The sequence below is a fragment of the Protopterus annectens genome, chromosome 3.part1 (genome assembly GCF_019279795.1).
Source record: "Protopterus annectens isolate FY-2018-M chromosome 3.part1, PAN1.0, whole genome shotgun sequence".
NCBI lineage: Eukaryota > Metazoa > Chordata > Ceratodontiformes > Protopteridae > Protopterus > Protopterus annectens.
In genome coordinates, this window is record NC_056732.1 from 743,242,365 (window position 1) to 743,265,222 (window position 22,858).

Consider the following 22,858-nt stretch of genomic DNA (forward strand, 5'->3'; position numbering starts at 1 on the left):
GGAGCATTTGGTTTGGGTCCATCAATATGCACCAATATCAGCACCAATGACCAATTGGGTCCTGAATCCATCTGTGCAATAGCTTTTGAAGAATTACATAAACATCTCAGGTCTCTTAGATCCAATGTTTGGCATTCCAAATTGTTTAAGGCTTATATTGCCAAGGGCATAACTCCAAGAGATCTGAGAATACGTACACAACCCCTTGTGGGGGAAGCCGACGAAGAACTCAATAACCAATGGAGAGCCATACAACAACAGGCCACTATGTCCTTTGTTGAAGCTTTAGCTAAGTTTTATGACCGGGTAATTGATAGAGAAATAAGCGCAGTCACTAAACTAGTTGGTGAAGTTAAACCTTTTGAAGGGGAAATCTTTTTAACAAACAATTGAACAAGGTAGCTACAGATCTTAGCAATTTAGAGGAACAACTTAAAATCAAGAAAATTAAAAAATTCCAAAGAGACCAAATTGATTACCAAAATGCAAATCCTTTCTCTAATTATAGCAAACATGTGAGATTTACACCCAGTACAGCAAAAACTCCCAAAAGGAAGAGACCCCGTTCTATTCATAGAAAACGGAGTCCAGATACTGGATCATCAACTGATGATATTTCATTTTGCACTGACAATGAGTTGCAGGCAGTGTCAGGCTCAACGTCCCCCAAAAGGACACCAGGACCCATCCCTTTAGGCCCAGATATCAGCGAGGGGGATGCAAACACAAGAGGAATAATCAACATACACAGCCTTTTGAAAATGGCAATGCAGAAATAAATGACAATTCAAATGTGAATGTTTTAAATCTGTCCAGTTTTGTTTTGTCACTGCTTCATCTGTCGGTTCTTAATAAAGGTCTCACTTTCATACCGGGTTTTATGGTTTCTGAGGATATACTGGCTCAAAATGTGATGTCCTTTTGTAAAAATTTGAATCTGAGATTGTATTTTGGTGACACAGACCTTAATTATGGTCATGATCAATTTGTATATCACAAATCATGTTTTGTTCCTCCAATGCATCCTATGGTACATAAGTTCCAGAATAACATTCTCAAAGATCTTAATTTTTTGAGACCGGATATACATTTCAAATCTAATAATGTTACTTCAGCTGAAAAACAAGCTATTCTGGAACTACAGAATAACAAAGATATTGTCATTATTTCTGCTGACAAAGGTGGAGCTGTAGTGGTCCTTAATTGGTGTGACTATGATTATGAGGCAAAAAAACAACTTTCGGATAACAGATACTATTCAGAAATGCCTATCAATCCGACATTTAGGTTCAAAAAACAGATTGAGGATTATTTGGTTAGGGCCAGAGACCAAGGTATCATTACCAATGACACCATGCATCAACTTATGATTCTGGAATCTGCAAGTCAATATATCTACTTTCTATCTAAAATACACAAGGATCCGGTACACCCACCGGGTATACCCATTGTATCAAGCAAAGGGTTTATAATGGAACCTTTGTCGTTATACCTTACCAAATATCTTAAACCTTTGCTTGATTTAGTATGATCATGATTGCAAGACACAACCAACTTTTTACAAATCATTTCTGATACCCAGCTTGAAGCAGGTTGGTTTATGTGTACACTTGATGTAAGTGCCTTATACACCAATATTCCTCATCAAGCAGGTTTGGAGGCTCTTGTTTATTGGCTAGATATGGCAGATTTATATCAACCTGACTTCAATTCTTTTTTGGTTGGTCTAACAGAACATGTTTTGACTAGTAACGTCTTCTTTTATCAAGATATTTGTTATTGGCAAACAAAAGGTACAGCAATGGGAGCTTCTTTTGCCCCAATTTACGCAGACTTATTTATGACCTATGTGGAAAAACACATCATTTATGATAGCCAAAACAATAATTTTCTTGAACATATTGATATTTGGAGAGGTTACCTGGACGACTGTTGGATGGTGTGGAAGGGTGAGGTTGAACAACTTATGGATTTTATATCCTACCTCAATGACAATATATGGGGTCTGCAATTTACTGTACATTATAACATGAACACCATTACTTTTCTGGATGTATCCATTAACAGATTGCCTGATCATACATTAAGTACAGAGGTTTTTAGGAAATATCCCAGTACAACACCGTCCTCCATGCGTCCAGTTTCCATCCGCCACACATTGCACGCAACATTCCCAAATCACAATTCATCAGAATAAAATGTATTTGTTCCCATGACTCATCATTTCAGCAACAAAGGAAGGACCTGACTAACAGGTTCAGATCCAGGGGCTATAGCATTGGACATGTGTTGCAGGCCAGTAATTGGGCCAATATACTTGATAGGCAGGAACTTTTGTGTTACCATGATCATACTAATAGAACATCACAACCCATCAGGTTTGTCACCACTTATGCCAGGAACTCGGATATTCTTATACAAAGTGTGCATAGACATTGGAACATTCTACAATGCGACCTTGAAGTGGCAAACATCGTACCAGACAGATGTCTTTTTTCATTCCGCAAAGGAAAAAATCTAAGTTCTTATTTCAACCACTTCAAACACAGTCATGAAAATATATCTCCCCAATACTCACAGACCACTTTGAAGGGTGAACCATTGATTGGTTGCTTTCCTTGCGGCCATTGTATCAATTGTGACAAAGTTAGCAAGTCCAAGCAATTTTCTAGTGAAAACTGTGCTTCTGTTTATGATATAAACGTTTTTGCCAATTGTAGTAGCGATTGGCTTGTTTATCTGGCAACATGACCCTGTGGCTCATTTTATGTAGGGCAAACTTCTCGTCCATTTAGACTAAGAATATCAGAACACATCAGTAACATCAAAAACAAAAAGGCAAACAATGCACTCTACAAACACCATTTGTTACATAAATCTGCCAGATTTTATTTTATGGTAATTGATATTATTAAAGGCAATATATCCAACAAGACAGGTTGGCATTCTATTCTAAATTCCAAAGAAAAAAGTGGATTGTGAAACTAGTGGGATTATTCCCACCTGGATTAAATGAACAATTTGAATAACAACCAATGTCCTTTGAGATGGGTATATTTAAATAGCAACAGTTGATTTATTTCTCTAACACTGAAGAAGGCTGTGCTATTGTCCGGCCGAAACCGGTCTGTTTTTTTGTTGTTTTTTTATGTACTAATTAAAGTATTTTTCAGGTCGCAGTTTACTGGCTCTATGTTTTGTGTGACTGCTTTTTTGGTTGAGCCGTGCAATTGCCTTCGTGCAGGAGGTCCCTTTTGATGTTACCTTTAAAGTAAGCCCTGGTGTCTAGCACACCACCACCACTACCGCATTCATGTTTCATTTTTCACAGTTTAACAGGGATGCTTGGTCATGTCTGCTACAGTGATGTGGTGGGGGATGACCATGTTGATCTACATGGCTGAGATCTTTATTGAGTCGCTTAGTTGTGCATATGACTTCCTTGGAGCAGTTCTGCAGATAGATAAGATGGACAATTAACATATGCCTCTACCCCCAGAATGCCTCATCAATATTTGTCATGACCATGGGCCAACCCTCCGTGGCTCTGCACATTTTTGTGTTGGAGGATCACACAGCACTGTGTAAGGGTATATACTGAGCACTAAAAAGGTGTCGTGATTTGTCCACAGCCATGTACATGTCATGGTACCTTTGTGAATTTTCCCCATCATTTTAGCACTCTTTGTAAACTTGGTTCACCCATGTCAGAAGTCATAATATGCCTCATAATCAAACAGAGAAAGTGTAAACTAACAACTTTTTTTAAATAAAGACAGAATTTCCAATTAAAAGTTATTTTCTTCTACAATTCTTTCAATAAAGACAAAGAATTTCCAATTAAAAGTTATTGCCTTTTACTTTTCTTTCAATATTTCAGGCATCACATCTTTTTTGCTGAAGTTATTAGTTCTGATTCACCTGTAAAGTAGTTGCATATATTATCAATGTAACATACTGCTCTCACCTCCATACAATTCATGCTACTATAAAAGAAAAAAAAATAGATCCTGTCTTTCTGTCTGTCTATCTGGAATAAATAAAAAAATCAGAACATTCTTCTCAGAGTAATTAACTGCAGAAAGCAGTGTTTAATTTTACTTAATCATTCTGCACATGTGTTTTTGCAAGTCTGACATTTGCTTCCATAAATTATTTTCTGCTTCACATTTGCACTTTTAGACTTGCCAACAAGGTGATTAATGCTTTGCCCTGTGGATCATTAGTAATGAAGGCTGTCAGGGATTTGACTAGCAGTACTTGACTGGTTTCTAAATCTTTCTATAAGATTGTTGCATAAGATTCCTGAATAATGAACACTGTGCAGACAGGAGATGCAACAATAAGCAGGCTATGTTTTTTTACACACAATGTTGAAAAGAAGACACTTTCTTTGTGCTGTATTAATAAAACACATGCATGCATATTTTATTTGTTATAAAATACTGTGTCTTACTTTTATTGGTAGGTAGTCCTGTCTCTAGCCATCAATTCTATTGAGTCTTGACAAATTATATCTCTGCTGTAGTATTGATACAGCTGATGAAGTGATGCTAGGGAAGCGCAGTGAAAGGGTAAGTTCACATGATCATGCATGAAAGAAAATGCAATTCATTACTTTGGTAAATTGATTTGTTTAACATTTATGACATACTATTTCCAAAAATGGATGTTGTTGTATATCATAATGTGAAAGCAAGCCAATACAAAATGCCCTTACATTTTAGTGTCTCATTTTATCATCAAGTCACATTCTAGAAGGCATACCAAATATGTTGATTGAAGTAAAATGAAATGGTCAAACAAATGATCAAGAGAACAGGAAAGGCTCTCTCAAAGAGTTAGTGAACTGAGTGGGTTAGCTACAAGCATGTACACACAAGTTCATTGGAGATGAATAGTTTTGTTGTATACCATCAAACTAATTTAGAGCTTTGTGCTGTGATATAAACATAAAACAACAGCATGAAATCATAGTCTGTGTATGGAAAATAGCTTTCAACACATATTTAACACTGACATTTACACAAAAAGGAAAAAAAAGTGCTGCTCACGAATAAAAGTGTATTAAGGAAAGAATCTTCAGAAGCATACAGTGATATTTGTTTTTAATATTTTCTACAAGCATATATCACTTGAGTTATTTACTACATCAAAACTTAAAACTGTTCAGAATGAAAAATGCACAGCAGTCAACCCAGTATAAAAGAAAAAAAGTAAAAACTGCTGCTAATATGCCATGTAAGTAAATAAAGCAAATTTACTAAATGCCAGAAACAAATCAACATTAACCACACCCGTGCTATGAAGTGCCACAATACACATCTCTTTAAGTACATCATAAGAATTCATGTGAAAAAAATGAATACAAATGAAACTGATGTGCTATGGCATACTTTGTGAATATCTAGGTTCCTACACGAACCATTGAATGAAATTCCTCTCATACATTCTCTGACTAGTGATTATCTATAATTCATTATAAAGGAGCCAAATAATTTTACCTTTTCTGCACATTTTGAAATATTATATTAGAATACAGTACCGTTTCTAATCATAACTGTTTAGATTAATACACTAATTAATAGAAATATTGTCTGACTCATTACAGAATCAAAGGTGAACACCAGACTTTATTTCTTGAATGGCTACAGTGGGCAAAAACTGATGCTCAGGTTATGGTAGTTCATGTAAATACCTAACTTTTCTTTACAGTATTACACATATTCACTGTTTTCTCACTCTGGACTTTGCCCATATACATTTTCCAGACTTACATAGCTCCAACACTTGCAGCAGTTACTCAGTGGTTTCAGCTCTGCTGCTGATTTCTTGCATTTGGGATTACTACTTCAGGAAAGGCAGGGCTCCAAAGGGAAAGACTTTCCTCTGGATTCAGCAAGCAGCCGTGCAGGATTAAGTTATTCCTGCATGGCAGGGACCATTCCTGTTCAACATGGCAGTGCACCATGCATACTTATGAAGGTGTGCTGCCGTGCTGTAAAATGGACATGGTTCCATAGCTCCAACACTTGCAGCAGTACCTACAAAGCAGAAAGTTGATAGAATAACAGGTTCAGCATTAGCATGGATATTCTGAAGGATACAAATAAAAAAACACAACAAATAAATATATTTTTTTATATATTTATATATTTGTGTGTAGCTTGGTGTGTGTGCCCGTTTTAGCTACACTTAGCCCAGCTGAAACAGCATGATAAGTTAAAAAGCAATAGACATCCATGCCAAGCATAGTGCAATAGTGTAGTGATTAGAGCATATGCTTTGCATGTAATCATTCACGGTTTGAGCCTCACCAAAGCCATTTCCCTTTTGTATGTGTAAACATTAACATTTTAATTTTTTGCATATTTATGTAAGAAGTAACTGATTTTTCTCAACCAGAGTAGTGTATTAGGCCCAGATGTGAGATGTCAGTGTAATAAAGCAGTGAAACCCTCATATAAACACAAGTGTCCAGACTTACATAGCTCCAACACTTGCAGCAGTTACCCAGTGGTTTCAGCTCTGCTGCTGATTTCTTGCATTTGGGATTACTACTTCAGGAAAGGCAGGGCTCCAAAGGGAAAGACTTTCCTCTGGATTCGGCAAGCAGCCGTGCAGGAATAAGTTATTCCTGCATGGCAGGGACCATTCCTGTTCAACATGGCAGTGCGCCATGCATACTTATGAAGGTGTGCTGCCGTGCTGTAAAATGGACATGGTTCCATGAATGAGTGAAGGTGGTGTGTCTGAGAGCAGAGCTCTCACAATACACATGCCCCCTGCACTCCAGAATTCCCATTCGGCAATTTAAAATGAGCGAGAATGCTCGTAACATCCCCAAACTGTCAGGGTAAGAAATCCGGACAAATCCATAAGGGACAATCATCCCTACCAAGCCAAAAGCTGACAGAATAACAGATTTAGCATAAGCACATAGCGCACACCTCCCAACCCGTCAGAGTAAGGAATATGGACAAAGCCATAAGGGACAATTGTACCTACAAAGCAGAAAGTTGATAGAATAACAGGTTCAGCATTAGCATGGATATTCTGAAGGATACAAATAAAAAAACACAACAAATAAATATTTTTTTTATATATGCAATAAAGTTTGTGTAGCTGCACGGGTGTGCCCGTTGCTTAGCTACACTTAGCCCAGCTGAAACAGCATGATAAGTTAAAAAGCAATAGACATCCATGCCAAGCATAGTGCAATAGTGTAGTGATTAGAGCATATGCTTTGCATGTAATCAATCACGGTTTGAGCCTCACCAAAGCCATTTCCCTTTTGTATGTGTAAACATTAACATTTTAATTTTTTGCATATTTATGTAAGAAGTAACTGATTTTTCTCAACCAGAGTAGTGTATTAGGCCCAGATGTGAGATGTCAGTGTAATAAAGCAGTGAAACCCTCATATAAACACAAGTGTCCCATACAGTATAGTCACACAAGAATAAATTAATCACAGCACATTGGGGGATGTCAGGGAAGGTAAATAAATCTATATTATGTAATGAATGATGAATCAATCCCATACAGGTGGTAGTCCAATCTATTAAAACATAAGCAACGCTAAGCATTGCACAGCTATGTTGACCGGGAGTAAGCATTGTGTACATATGAAAACTAAGCAATGAATAGCCCAGCTGGGTGGATTTGCCCATTGGTAAGCAATGCTGAACCTGCCCCTTTAAGCACTGCCAATTTTAGCTAAGCAGGTTTGCCCATAGCTTAGCTTAGCTCAGCATTTTCAATACCATCCAATCATGGCAAAGGGTGGGAAATTGGCTGTATTTAAACCCTGCATGCAGGAATACAGCTCATAACTGGTTGTAGCGCTCCACTGTAGGCAGTATGGCAGGTGTTGGAGAAGACATGTACTTCCGGGCACAGCACTGGGGCATACAGGAGTCCAAGGTCATGGTAGGTCTCCTGGTAAAAAAACATGACATGAGACTGCTGCAGGACCAGTACCAGGGCTCTCAATATAAAGCGGAAACCTGGAAAAGTCTCGCCTGTGATCTCACCAGTGCCACTGGTATCACTCGGACTGGTGACCAGGTCCAGCACCACTATGCCGAATTATAATGGAGGAAGAGGGAGCTCTTGGAACACTGGGTCCAAGAAGCAAAAGACAGGGGAGATGTCCCAGCAGTGTGCAAGTGTTCATAGCAATAACTGTTTACTAAAGTCAAGCCTGTGTATGTGATGGATAGGTATGCATAAATGTTTCTCTATATTCATTACAGTTTCAGCTGAGTGGGCTGTGAACCAGGAAGCCAATGCCTGCAGATTGCAAAGGCTGCATCACGAGACTGGTGAGTAACAATCCTGCTTCTAGTAGTCATACCAAATAAATATAAAGGAGAAAAATGTTATCTGGCACTATAAAAATGTGTATGGTTTCTACTGATCAAACCAGACAATATGACAGTAATAGTCCCATATAGGTCATATTTAAATAAAAGTGTAACTGCCTGGCAATAAAGTTCTAAATCCTGGACTGGTTGTGTATACTCTGGTATTGTATGGCCTCACATGTTGCATTCACCAAGATCTGCTATGTGAATAGTACTGTTGTGTCAACTGTTTCTCACACTGTGCTACATAACAAATATGTCTAGGAATGTCTGTATAAGAATGTTGTAATTACAAGGTCACTAGACGCATTATCTGTCACTCCCCTTCACTGCTACCTATTTTTCTGTTACCTTGTCCCAATCTGTCATTTGCCCACTAGGTGGTGCTCCTAGGTAGCCTCAGGCCATGACCTCTTCACCCCACTTATTCCTAGCCTCTTCCCTGGATCTTGTCCCAGACTGCTCCCCAGACTAGCTGCTCTACCTCCTGCTTTGTGTTGCTGCTCTTATTCCTTTCCTTCTACACCCTATAGCTCCATAATTTCTTTTCTATCTTCCCTCTCTCCTCTATCCATCTCTACCTTCAACCTGCTCTTCCAAACTCTACTTGCCACTGCCCATCTTCACTGCACCTAGAACCTGCAACATCTCTGATTGTCTCTGCTACCTATTACTCTACCTGCTGTAACCTGCTCCATTCGCCCTGCGGGCTCACTCTGCTCCCCTACCCTACCCCCTATTCCCACCCACCCCCAGTGCTGTTAAACTTAAACATAACAAGCCACACTCACTTAACTAATCTTCCTATCACCTTAGACTTCTAATTAAGAACTCCTCCCTTAACTAATTTATCTCCTTAATCAACCCCACCCTTTTTTACTAAGGTACATTTATCCCTCTATACTACCAGAACACACCATATTTAATTACTTTATCTTACATTTTACATTACCTGACAAAACCTTACTTTCTATAATGACCTTCTTACATAACTCTAACCTTAAAAATGATCTATTTATAACTTCTTCATTACTATTCCTAACTTTACACTGCACCCTAACCCTCTATGAGCACTTCTCTCTACTAAATAATAAACATCCCCACCAACAAACTATACCAAACTCACATCTCAGCTCCCTCTCCCATAGCAATATAACCTCCACATCAATTTACTTACTCCCAAAGTTTCATAGATCTTCTCATATTACCTACTTCCCCAGCAAGTTAAGCTCTCCCAAATACTTGAAAAACATAACGACTGTACTAAAATATCCTATTCATCTTCTATTAGATGGAGATATTCATCCTAATCTTGGCCCTAATCAACTAATTTATAATAACCAACAAAACATCAATAATGCACAAACACAAGCATCTAATAGAATTTCTACCTCCATACAATTGGGTAACTCTCTCAAAATAGCTCAACTTAACATCCGTAGCATTAACAACAAACTCAGTCAATTACATGCTCTTCTACAAGTTCATGCATTTGATATCCTTTGTCTTACAGAAACTTGGTTAAAACCCTCTATTCAAGACCTAGAAATAACCCCACCTGGTTACAACATCCTCAGATGTGACCGTACTTCCAAAAAGGGTGGTGGTGTAGCTATCTTGTATAAATCAGAACTTCTAGTTTCATCCTATAATGCACCTCTACCTCCAAATAGTAATGCCAAAACCCTTACTATTAAACTACAACTTAATAAATCTAAATCTATTTTTATAATCTGTACCTATATCCCGCCTGGAAATAACACTAATACTCTTGAAAACATTCTTAGTAGCCTTTCCACCCTACTCCCTCAAGAAACAATCATAGTAGGTAACTTTAATATTGACTGGACTATCTGTAGCTCCCCTGATCCTAACACCCACATTAATCTTTATGGTTTCACCCAACTAATAAACACCCCCACAAGAATACACAAACCTAGTAATAAAGAAACCACTCTTGACTGGATACTTGTAAATAGTCATCCTGAAACCTATATACCAGTAACACTACCTGATGACATTAGCAACAATGCTTTAACCTATATAATAAGGCAAAAGGCTCATTATCCTACCAATAACAGCTTTACAACCTTCCGTACAAAAAAAACACTTCCAAGCAGATAGCTTTCAAAATGAAATAAAAGCCTGTAACTGGTCACCTCTGAAGAACCTCAAACTAGATGAAGCTGTTTCTTACTTTAATACTAAATTCCTACAAATCCTAGATCTCCATGCCCCCCTTCGATCCTCCAGAGTCAGGACCAAAGCAGCTCCATGGCTCACACAACAAACCAAGGAAAAATGTTCCTACGAAACAAAATTTGGGCCAAATGGAGAGCCACTAAGAGCTCTGCAGACCATCTACTCTTTAAACAGCTAAGAAATGCAACCAAAAAGGACATTATCTTAGACAAAAAAATTATTATCTCCACCTTCAACAATCTCATTCAAAAAATCCACAAAAGTTCTGGTCAGGCATCAATAAACTTCTCCAACCAGGACATTCCAAAACTCCAGCCCCAACTTCAATTCCTCATGATAATCCTTTGCAAATAGCTGATGCCTTCAATAATTACTTCACTGAAATTATTCAAAATCTTGCAAAGACACTTCCTCCCAGTCCTCCCAACCCTTTACAAAACATAAGCAATTCAGTGCCCTCCTTCCACATACAACCTGTACCAACATCCTTTATCTGCAAACTCCTTCAAAGACTTAAGCCTTGTACCCCATCTGCTGACTGCTTACCAGCTGAATATCTTCAAATAGCTTCCAGAGTCATAGCTTATCCCATATCCATCCTTATAAACCGTACCATCACAGAAAGTAGCATCCCATCGATATGGAAAGTCTCCCACATTATCCCTTTACATAAAGGAGGCAACTCCACTGATATCTCCAATTTCCATCCAATTGCATTACTCTCCCCACTTGCCAAAATAATGGAAAAATGTATTCATCATCAACTACTTCAACACCTGCTCAACAACAATTTACTTGCCTACTGCTAGCATGGCTTTAGGCCCTTTCGTAGTACAACCACTGCCCTGCTAACTTTTGCCGACTGTATAAACAAAAATCGAAATAATAATTCTCTGTCTTCTGCATTATTTATTGACCTATCAAAAGTCTTTGATATGGTTAACCACGACTTACTAATCAGTGTGCTAAAAGCACAATCTCTTGACCCTCAAGCAATACTTTTGTTTACATCCTATCCAAAAAACAGACAGCAAGCAGTGCTTTGGGATAATAATCTATCAACATCCCTCCCCATAAACATTGGAGTCCCTCAAGGCTCTATATTAGGCCCTCTTTTATTTTCCATTTTTATTAACGACCTCAATACTGTTTTTCCTCAAGCCACCTCTATTCAATATGCCGATGATTCGACTCTAATATGTTCTTCTAATTCATCTATCTCTCTTCAAACTCTTACCCAAACAGTATTTAACACTGTTGAAAATTGGTTTACTGACCACTGCCTCCTCCTTAACTCCAAAAAAACAAAATTGTTACTTTTTGCTCCCACCCAAAAGTCGCCATCTATCCATTTCACAATTACCTCTAACAACAGTACCATTATTTCCCCTCATACTACTACACGTCTCTTGGGCATTACCATAGATAATAACCTCAGCTATGACAATCATATCAACAATACTATACTGATGGTCAATAGAAAACTTGGCTCCTTGTATAGAATTAAACGTTACCTCACACCTCTAGCTAGAACCACCATTTCCCAGACCCACCTCACTTCTACCCTATTCTATGCTTCTGCTATATATACCAATCTATCAAAATCTAATCTAAGTAAGCTCGAAATTAGCTATAACAATATAGCAAGATTTGCCACTGGCACCCCTTTTAGAGCCCACCACTGTCACAATCATAAACAACTCGGGTGGTTTGAACTACAAAACCAGCTGGTATACAATCAACTACTGATCACACAAAAAATCCTTCATCACCCAAATAATACTCCAATCCTCTCTAACCTTATCTCTCCATACAAAAATCTTGCAACACTTCGTTCAGCTAACAAGTTACTAATCGTCAATATCAAATCTAATAACAAAGCTGGAGACTCCCTTTTTACCAACATTGTGGGAAAAATATGGAACAAGCTTCTGATGTCACTCACATCTCTCTCATCTACATCTCTCTACAAAAAATACCTCAAAGAACTTATGAAAAATCATTGGCTCTGTCCCTGCTCTAAACCTGACTGAACCTCACTTTTCTTATTACTAATTCTTCTTGCCTTATACCCTCCTTATGGGCTTTGTCCCCTCTCTTCCTTCAATCTTAGAAGCTAACCATAGCCCAGCCCTCATTTGTATCATTTGTTCTCTACCTTCATCTCATGTTCCCCTACTTTGACATACAAATGGCAACATGAGAACCTCAAAGTGTACCTGACCTCCTTAAATCTAAAAACCCATGCAAAGACTCTAAACTACTTTTCCTCTTCTTAGACAAACTTTTCATTTAATTGTAACCTATACACTATTAAATTCTCTTATGTAGCAGAACTTTAGAAACTTTGAAGTATTATATATAGTAATTTTGCTATGATTTGAGCTTATCTACATATGAAAGCTATTAGTGCAAGTACTGCATTTTTATTTTGTAATTTTCTATTTTTTGTAATTTTATTTTGTAATTTCTATTTTGTAATTTGATTATGTTTGGAGCTGATCTCCCTGGGCCTCTACTGAAAATGGGCATGTATCCAGCTAGACTAGCCCAGTCAACAAATGTAAAATAAAAATAATAAAAAAAAAAATTGTACAATCAAAAGAGACTTAGAAAACACTGAAGGAAAAGACCGCACTTTTTAAATAGCTCACCTGATGAAACACAAATTGTTATATTTTTAGCACACCCAGCCATGGTTTGAATCCTCGGAGTGATAGTAAGCTGTATGCATAATCATACTGCTCAACTGTACAGATTTCTGCAGAATGTCCACATTTTTGCCTCATATTTTTGGCCTGTTCCTCTATTTTCCTGGCAAATCACTGGGATGATCTCAGGATTGTAGTCACTAAATAATGACATACATTTGAATTTCAGACTTCAGATCATTCAGAAAATATATATTAAAAAAAATCCTGTTACTCTTGCAGCTTTCTAAATTTTTATAAGAGCAATAATTAAAATATGTCCATATTTGCACTCCCATTTTGTCAAGCTTTGTACAGATTTGTTGCATTAAGAGGTTGAGAGGTATATGCAGAATTTTAAGAAGGAATCTGGGAATATGTGTAGAAACAGTCAGGTAGTGTTAACATACATTCCCCCCACAGGTCTACCAGGTAAGAGAAGTAGAATGTAGCTATAAGACAGTTGAAGTATACACTGTGTACAAACATACCACTGCCCAAACTAAGGCCATAGGTTATTCTAATAATGTCTGTAGAGTAATGATTAGAGCAATGATCATTAAAGTTGTGAGTACTGCAAGGATATACAAGTTGTTAATTGACATTCCCCCACCATATCTGCAACAATAATCTAAACACACAAATCAATGGGTATGTTTTATACCAAACCTACTGTTGGGACATATGTCCTATTGTTCAACAAATACTGAAATGTGTTTCCATTAATGTTCCATGTTGAAATACTATCATTGTTGGAAAGTTGCTATCAATGTAACCTGCATACCGTTGTAATGGCCACTGTGGTTCCATATATCAATGTGTTCTGTTTGCTATGCAACAGTTCCAAATCTGTTGTTTTGGGTTAATGGGAATATCTATGCATGCTGTTATAAGTAATCCTGAATTGTGTTGACTATTACTAACCCACATATGTTCTAAAACTGTAACACCATAGCATGTTTGGTAAGGCCAGTCCCAGTGGACTCATTTCTCCCACCTCATCTGGCCATGGCACTGGGCCCCAGCACAACTGGGACCCACCCTGGGACTTCATTGTCTGCTGGTCCTGCACCACCTTCAGGTGGAACCACCTCAGGTGATGGGGCTCGTCCCCCCCAGGAGTGGGCATGGACAGGACAGTCACCCAAAGCCAGGTCTGTGGTGTGGTGCAGAGTGAGCTCCAAAAGGAGTTTGGAGATCTGCTACACCAGCTTAAGGGCCCCATGGTGCAATTAGAGGGTCAGCCTGCCCCTCCTGCTCAGCCCCCAGCACAGCCACCTTTGGGGCCATAAAGGTGCAGTAGTGACTGCCCATGGGTGAGGACCTCAGTCCCACAGCTTCCATTTCGGGACTCATGAGCTTCTGATTTCAAACACCCCTCCTCGACAAGGTGTTTAGCCCCCACATGTGTCATATACCACCCCTGTATGCTGTCTTGTCTGTATTCCTACTCAACCTTCCTCCACAAATATGTCTGCTATCCTTCCCCAACATCCCACTCTCACCTTAAAAAAAAGTGCAATCTGCTCCCCCTCAAAAAAATTGACCCATACATAGCTATCTATTTTGCACACTTGTCCACTGGACACATGTAATCTGGTCTAATTGGCTTCACAACACATTATTGTTGTCCTCACCCCTCTCTCAGGGGTTTGAGTGGCCAAATATAATTCCAAATGCAGTATATATGCAAAGCTGTTGCTGTAGAAGAAATGGACAGCTATGGACCTTCCCTACACCTGTCCTGCACATCCCTAGCTACTTTCCCTATTGTCTTTCCCTCTGCATGCCTCCTTTTCCACCACTTTCCTATTACCCCTTTTTTCATTTCTTTTAAAGAAATTAGGACATGGAGAAGTGGGAGTAAGCACTTTTAAGCAGTGGAAAGCAGGATTTAGCCTGTTTGTGTGGCGTTAAGCAATACCTACACAGATTAAGCACTTTTCAGGCTAACTGTCTGTAAGAATATTTAACTAGAAGTTAGCATTGCTTACCGCTGCGCAAACCCACTTACAACTGCTTAAAAGTGCCTCAGTCCCTCTGTATCCAACTATCTCTGTTCTGCCCAGCAACAAAACAATCAGCCCTTGCAAGTCTTAAACCCAGGACTCTGCACACCATAGCCACAGGAGGTTACCACTAAGCAACCTGAGCTGTAGATATCTGTGATGTTTTCTCAAACATATCATGCAATACAGTAATTCAACAGTAGGGTAAATGTATATATATATATATATATATATATATATATATATATATATATATATATATATATATATATATACACACACAGCTCTCTCTTTCTTAATACATATATATATATATATAAATATATATATATATGAACCATGCACTAGTTCCTGTACACAGAAATATAAATACAAATGTAGAACAGCAACTTACTGCCTCACAACAAGTGAGCCTGAATAGCTTCAACCAAAACAAGAAAAGTCTAATATTCAAGGCACTATAATACCCACTTCTTGAAGGTAACGATAACTCCACAGTATAACAATAACACCATTCGGTTCTCTGTGCATGAACGACTTTCCAAGCCTAATGCATATATATATATATATACAGTAACAAACCAAGAAGAGCCTGATATTCTGAAAGTAGCAATAAATCCAAAGTAGGACAAAAACACCATTCGGTTCAGCTAAAAGATATTTATAAATTTAAACAAACAGTTTCAAATGCTAAAATCTCCTCCCACTAGCTTCCAGGCAAACTTTAAAGTGATAGTACACAAAACCACTGATTTAGCTAAAATGCATCAACTGACGTACAGAGAACACATATAATGACATTTAAAATAACATTATATCCTACAGCTATAGCGCTACTAGATGATAAATTAATTTATGCAGAGAATATATAGCATAAGCTATAGTTCTAAATATTCTAAAGATAATAATAAAAAATAATAATCGAGTAAACATTGTAACTACTAGGGAAAACATATTTAAAACAATAATATTGCTTGTATAAGACTATAGAAAAACTAAAAAGCTAAAAAACTGAAAAACAAAGCGGGGCATAAAACTCCAGAAAAGGACATGAAAAAAGCATATGGAAGACTGGACGGAAACAATACAACATATGTAAAACTAATAAAACAAGGGAGAAGTATCCAGAGCATTAAACTACCTAAATAAAAAGCCAAGGGATGCTGTAAACAAATTAGCTAAACAAGATGATGTGAATGATAAATCAAAAATAGTAGAAAATCAAACAAAGGATCTCTCATAGATACAAATATAAATATGAATATAAACAAGATGGACAATAATAATGAAAGACTATACAATGATAAATTTGAACCATAATGAAATGTGTAAACCCATATGAACCACAATTAAGTAACTGAAAATAAACCAGGCGTGTAAGAGCTGAAAGATATTATACATGCACAGTGTATGTGTAGACATAGGGCTAAGGAGGTTGGGAAGCAAACACCTAAGAGGTGTTCCAGTGACTCAGCGCTACATATCATTCCAAGGGTTTAATAGACAATCATGGCCAATGCCTGTATATTATCTCAATGGTCTTCCTTTTAGATACGGTTTTATAGACAACACTTCATTCAGGCCTCTTTCTCTATGAGCAGCCAGTCTGCACATCCATCTTAACTCGGCTTGCTCTGTGAGATTGGTTGTATCCCCTAGCCTAATGCTAGGCTCCACTACTTGGAAGACCTGAAATAGAAATGTATGCATAGGGCCTTCTCTAAGGGTGTGTTTTGCTAATGCGCTGTATTCCTGTCTTCTAGACAGGCAATACATGTGGTCACGTATCCTTTCTCTTAGCGTTCTGTTAGTCTTGCCCACATAGAAAGAAAAACACGTGACACAGTGGGCCACATACACAATGTTCCTGGTATTGCAGTCACTGCTACAATTGATTGTCCAAAGATGACCCGAAACAGGGTGTCTGTAGTAGTGGGATTCATCTATGTATTTACATTGTGGGCATCTCCCACATTTTCTGGTTTTCTCAAAACCTGTTCGCGTCTTTTTAGGTTCAGCAAATTGCTGAACACAAAGTTAGGACTAGGACCCACTATCTTAGTAATACTATCTTCTGCAGTCAAGATGTTCCAATGTTTTTGAATTATAGATTGAATCTTATGCGTTCCTTGTCCATAGGGCTCTATCAACCTGATGCTCAATGGTTGTATCGGATCGAGTACGGCCACCAAACATGTAAGGTTTGGCTCTATGCTCTCTGAGATCATCCATCTCTCTATACACACTCTGAATTTCTCTATGAGTCCTTCACTCAACTCATTCAACCCTGAATTATAATCTGTTTCCTTGGTTGATAACCTCGAGACCCTCATGGCCTGACCCTTGATAATGTTCTTAAAGATGTGGATGCGGTTTGTAAATTGATCACGCCTGCTGTCTTGGTTAAAGTGATGTCTAAGAAATCAATAGTTGCAATATCATAGCTCATGGTGAACATCAGAAAGGAACTGCTTGAATTTAACCTATGATGAAACGCATGTAGTTGTTCAATACTCCCTTTCCATAGGAAGATGAGATCATCTACAAACCTCCTATAAAATAGGATATGTGGATCAGGTATGATGTAAACTTCTTCGAAGGTCGCCATGACCAGATTAGCATAGCTATTGGCACAACTAGTGCCCATGGCGACCCCTTTTACCTGCTTGTAGCATGTTCTTTCATAGATGAATATGTTGTTCTCCAAGACTGTTTCCATAAGTAGCAATACAAAGTTGATCCTATCCTCATCAAGCTCAGAATGACTTCTTAGGTACGTATGCAACATTTGTATACCCTCCCCATTAGGAATGCATGTAAATAATGAGTTGACATCCATGGTCACAAAGATAGTGGAATCAATCCCACATCCATCAAGGGTGCCAATCAGCATGTGAAGATCTCTCAGTAAGTGCTCAGTATCCTGGAGAATATATACCGATTTCTTCATAGGTTGCTTGAGTTCATAGTCCAAAAGCATAGAGAGTGGCTCAGTCAACCAACCCCCCCCTGCCACTATGGGTCTAAGGGGAGGATGGAGGAGATTTTTGTGTATTTTAGGTAGTCCCGAAATGGTTGGAATGACAGGATAATCAACAAGCAGAAAAAGATGAAGGTCTTCTGTTAACTGGCCCATGGCCTTGCAATCTAATAGCATGCGAGTTATTCTTTCTTTCATATTGGCAACTATGTCTACAGACACTTGTTCATAAGCTTCATCACTCAACATATTTGACATTTCAGAATCATAATAGGTTGTATCCAAAACAACTACAGATCCACCTTTGTCTGCGGGGCGTATTGTTATATTCTTATTGTTCTTGAGACTATTCAAGGCTTGCATCTGTGTTTTGGTTAAATTGTCTATCAAGGTATGCTCATGGACTCCCTGTGTTTCATAAATGTCCTTTTCCACAGCTTTCACAAATATGTCCACATTAGAATTAAATGGTGGCATGAACATACTTCTTCTTTTGAAGCCCATCGATTTATCATTATTGCGGTCATGAAAGAGCAATTTCAATCCAACATTCCTAGCAAAAGATCTAAGTGCTATGATGGATTGGCTATGATCAATGTAATATGTGGGTATGAATGACATACCTTTATTTAAAACATCAATCTCTGGTTTTGACAAAGCATAGCCAGAGATGTTGTAGATTAGGCCATTTGGCCCCAGATGTTCTGGAGAGTTGGTTGTGAGCTCGGGGGAGGTGGTGGATCTTTCCTTTATTGACCTTTTGGGTTATGGAATTCTACCCTATCCAACTGTATTTTCCTTCTGACTGTCCCTGCTAGGGTGGTACTAGCAGGTCCTCCATTCTCATTCATGTCAGTGGTTTTTTCAGAAACATTCCCACATGGAGTCGTATAGACCGAAGGGACTACATTATCCACAGGTGACTGTACATCATCCAATGGGGTGGCTGGATGATCTTGCTGAGCAGAGGATGAGCCTGTGGCCAAATTATTATTCAAGGAGGGCAGCACATCAGTGGTGACCACATGTTCATTGTTGGTAGAACAATGGTGGTTAGAATTGGTATGCTCGCCATTGTTTGGTGCATTAGCACTAGAGGCAGTGTGGCCATTCCTATTAATCGGTCTTCTCACATTAGGCATATCCCTGGATGACATTGGCTGGTTTTGAATATTGCCAGTTCTCCTATTGATCTCCTGATCATTTCTTCCTTCATGTGTTGTGCGTGGCCAAACAAAAACATGTTGCTCTGCAAAATCTTTGATGTCCCTACTCAACTTCTTCCTTTAACACGATCAAAAAGCTCATGCATATATAGTTCTGTTGCATCATCACCTATGATGGTGTTCAGGCGCTGATGTAAATTATCCATGTTCCTTTTACATTCCTCCTCAATGGGGAGGAAAACCTGATGTATGCCCGACTGGCATCCAGATTAATTTGCTGCCACCTCTGTAGCAGGCCAGGGTATAGATTCCCATAGGTTGGCATATTAAGGATTCTTAACCCTCTTGGTACAATGCCTTTAGCTAGGCATGCCTCCATATGGTATCTCTGAGTTTGTCATTGTCCATATCTCTCTTGATATTTCTGATAAGGGTTTCATCCCTCACATCGTTTTCATTATTGTTGACAAAGGAGTGGCCATCAAAGGCCACCAATGGATTAACAATGTCTTCCATCAAGTCTCTTATGTAAGTTCTGGATGGAGGCATCTTGTCATTGTGTATATATATATAGTGCATTCGGACAAAGGATCCACACTCTGAACCTCTCACGGCAAAATATCTGACCAAAGGCTTTGTCCACATGTGATGCTCTAAGAGGTGGATAGGTTGGGTCACAGCTGAGGAACCTGACACACCCTGGGAAAGGACAGCTCACATATGGCAACCACTACAGTGTCTGTCAAACAGTTATGTCTGTGCCATTGCTAGGCCACTTAATGGGATTTTGCCCATATCCATATGTTACCTGTGAATATGAGTAGTATACATGTTTGCATAGTAAATCTAGGATACCTACATAGGGCATGAGCATAGTAAAGCACTGTTGCATATGTGTATGTTAAACTGCATATGATATATTGAATTAATAATATTCAACTTTACAGTTTTCTTCTGGACAATGTTCACAGTTTTGACAGATATCTGTAGTCACTTACACATATACTTGTGTTATGGCAGCTATATTAATACTTTATCAAAATTGACTTCCCTGTTTTGTCACTCAGTGATGTGAACCAATGACCAGAAGTCTTGGTATAACAGGTTAAGACATATGATTGAGCTGCAAGACTGTAAACACAGTGTGCCATAATGACATAGAACACAAATGTATACTATGTATCCCCTGAGCATGTGTATGTATGTGTCTGTTCAGCTGAAAGGCACAGAAGTAATAACATGGGTCACAAGCAGTCCGGAAAATAGAATGTGCATGTTCCACATGTGTATAATATCACTGTCACTGCATACAACAAAATAAAATGGCACTGCTACTCATTGTTGCATTGCTATGACACTGATATGGGTACTACACTAGGCATAAAGAAAAAAAATAAATAACCGGACCACCGAGATAATACGCTGTACTTTAATAGTACCAAATAACTGAGCGCTTTCGCCAGAATCAGAGTCTGGCTTCTTCGGAGTCATCAGGTACAACACCAAACAAAGTTTAAATAACATTCCATATTGTCAACACCAATCAGCTGTGGTTAATTTCATGACATCATTCAGGTGTCTTAGCAATTTAAACAAAACTCATACCCATACAAAATCAAGTTGATAAAACATCTGTATGTACACATATAATACAACTTCATAACATATCACCTAAACATTAATATATATATATATATATATATATATATATATATATATATATATATATATATATATATATATATAACTTGTCTAAAGAACATGAAGAAAATATAATATGGAAGACAACAATATAAAATGTAAATTACAAAATACAAAATACAATTCATCCTACTATTAACCATAACCTAAATGTAATTTAACCTTAAATTTTGTTAGCCCTCAATTTTAAAATGGGCATTAATGTAGTGCTATAATTTAAACCTGGTGAATTGCAGGTGTTTAATCTTAATTGCCATTGCAATTCCTTTGCTTCTACCTCAGCATTGAAGTCCCCCCTCTTCCATGATTCCATGTTCTATCTATAAAAACAAAAACTTTTTAAAACTAACACAGTCTTTACTGTGTAAAGTGCATTATGTTCATTTTTATTTTTAATACATCTTAAGTGCTCAGAGATTCTATCACGCAGCCTGCAAATGGTTTTGCCTACATAAAACCCATCACAGGCTGTGCACGTTGCCACATGTACCAGTTTAGTGCTATTACAATTGCATTTACCTGGACATGAAATAGAACATTTGTAGTCCTCGACACATAAACAGGGATCACCATTTATAAATTGGAAATACCTACATGTCCCACACTTAGTCATTAGTGAGACCTTATGTTTTTTCTCACCTGTATTGCTCTCAAGTATATTTATTAGGTTTTTACCCCTACCATAGACTATTTGTGGTTGTGCACCTAAAACTTGTTTACTAGCATTGTTTATACAAAATGTCCATCCATTTCTTAGACTTGAAACAATTTGGGGGGGGGGGCAAGTGGGTTGTAACTCACTCTCAATTACATCACTTCACTTCTCACGATCACCCTCAACATGTGTTACCAACATAGTATTCCTTAGTATGGGGGTGTACATTTTATCCCTTTTTCTCAAAACTTCTTTTTTAACATTTAGTAATAGCTTCAACGGGTAGCCCCTATCCAAAAACATGCCAATCAACTTGAATATTTGCTCCGTAAAGACTGAATTATCACTCACCAGCCTTGAGGTCCTCAACATCTGTCCCTTAACTATACCCTTTCTTTGATGGTAAGGATGGCAACTATCAAAATGTAATATTGAGTTTGAATAGGTCTCCTTTCTATACATGTTACTACACAACCCAAAGTTTGATTTTTTTCAAATTGATGTCAAGGAAATTTATCTCATTTTGATGCCAAGTGTAAGTAAATTTGAAAAAGTTAGTCATACCATTCAAATATTCACTAAACTCAACCTATTTTGGTTTCATCTCCCCTCCATAAGATGAGTATATCATCCACAAATCTGTTGTATAAAATAATGTTGTCTTTATACTTGGATGAAAATATAAATGAGTTCTCCCATGTAAGTAACACCAAATTTGAAAAAAACTGGAGCACATCTTGCTCCCATCGTCACCTCATCAATTGTTGGTATAACTCCCCTTCAAAACTAAGAAAATTATTTTTCAAAACAGTTCCATGAGTTCAACCAATAGTTTTATTTTGGTTTTATCAATCTTTTTACTATTCAGTAAACTTTCATGGAACATGTTTAAACCTAGGTCATGGGGAATAACTGTGAACAAGTTAATTACATCTACTGTCAAGAAAACATAGTTAGTTTCATTTTTTACTGCACCCAATCTTTCTAGGCAATGCCAGGAGTCTCTTATAATATGCTCAGCTTCCTCTACTACCACCTTTGACCATTTGTCCACATAGTATGCTAGGGGTTCCATTTTAGAGCCAC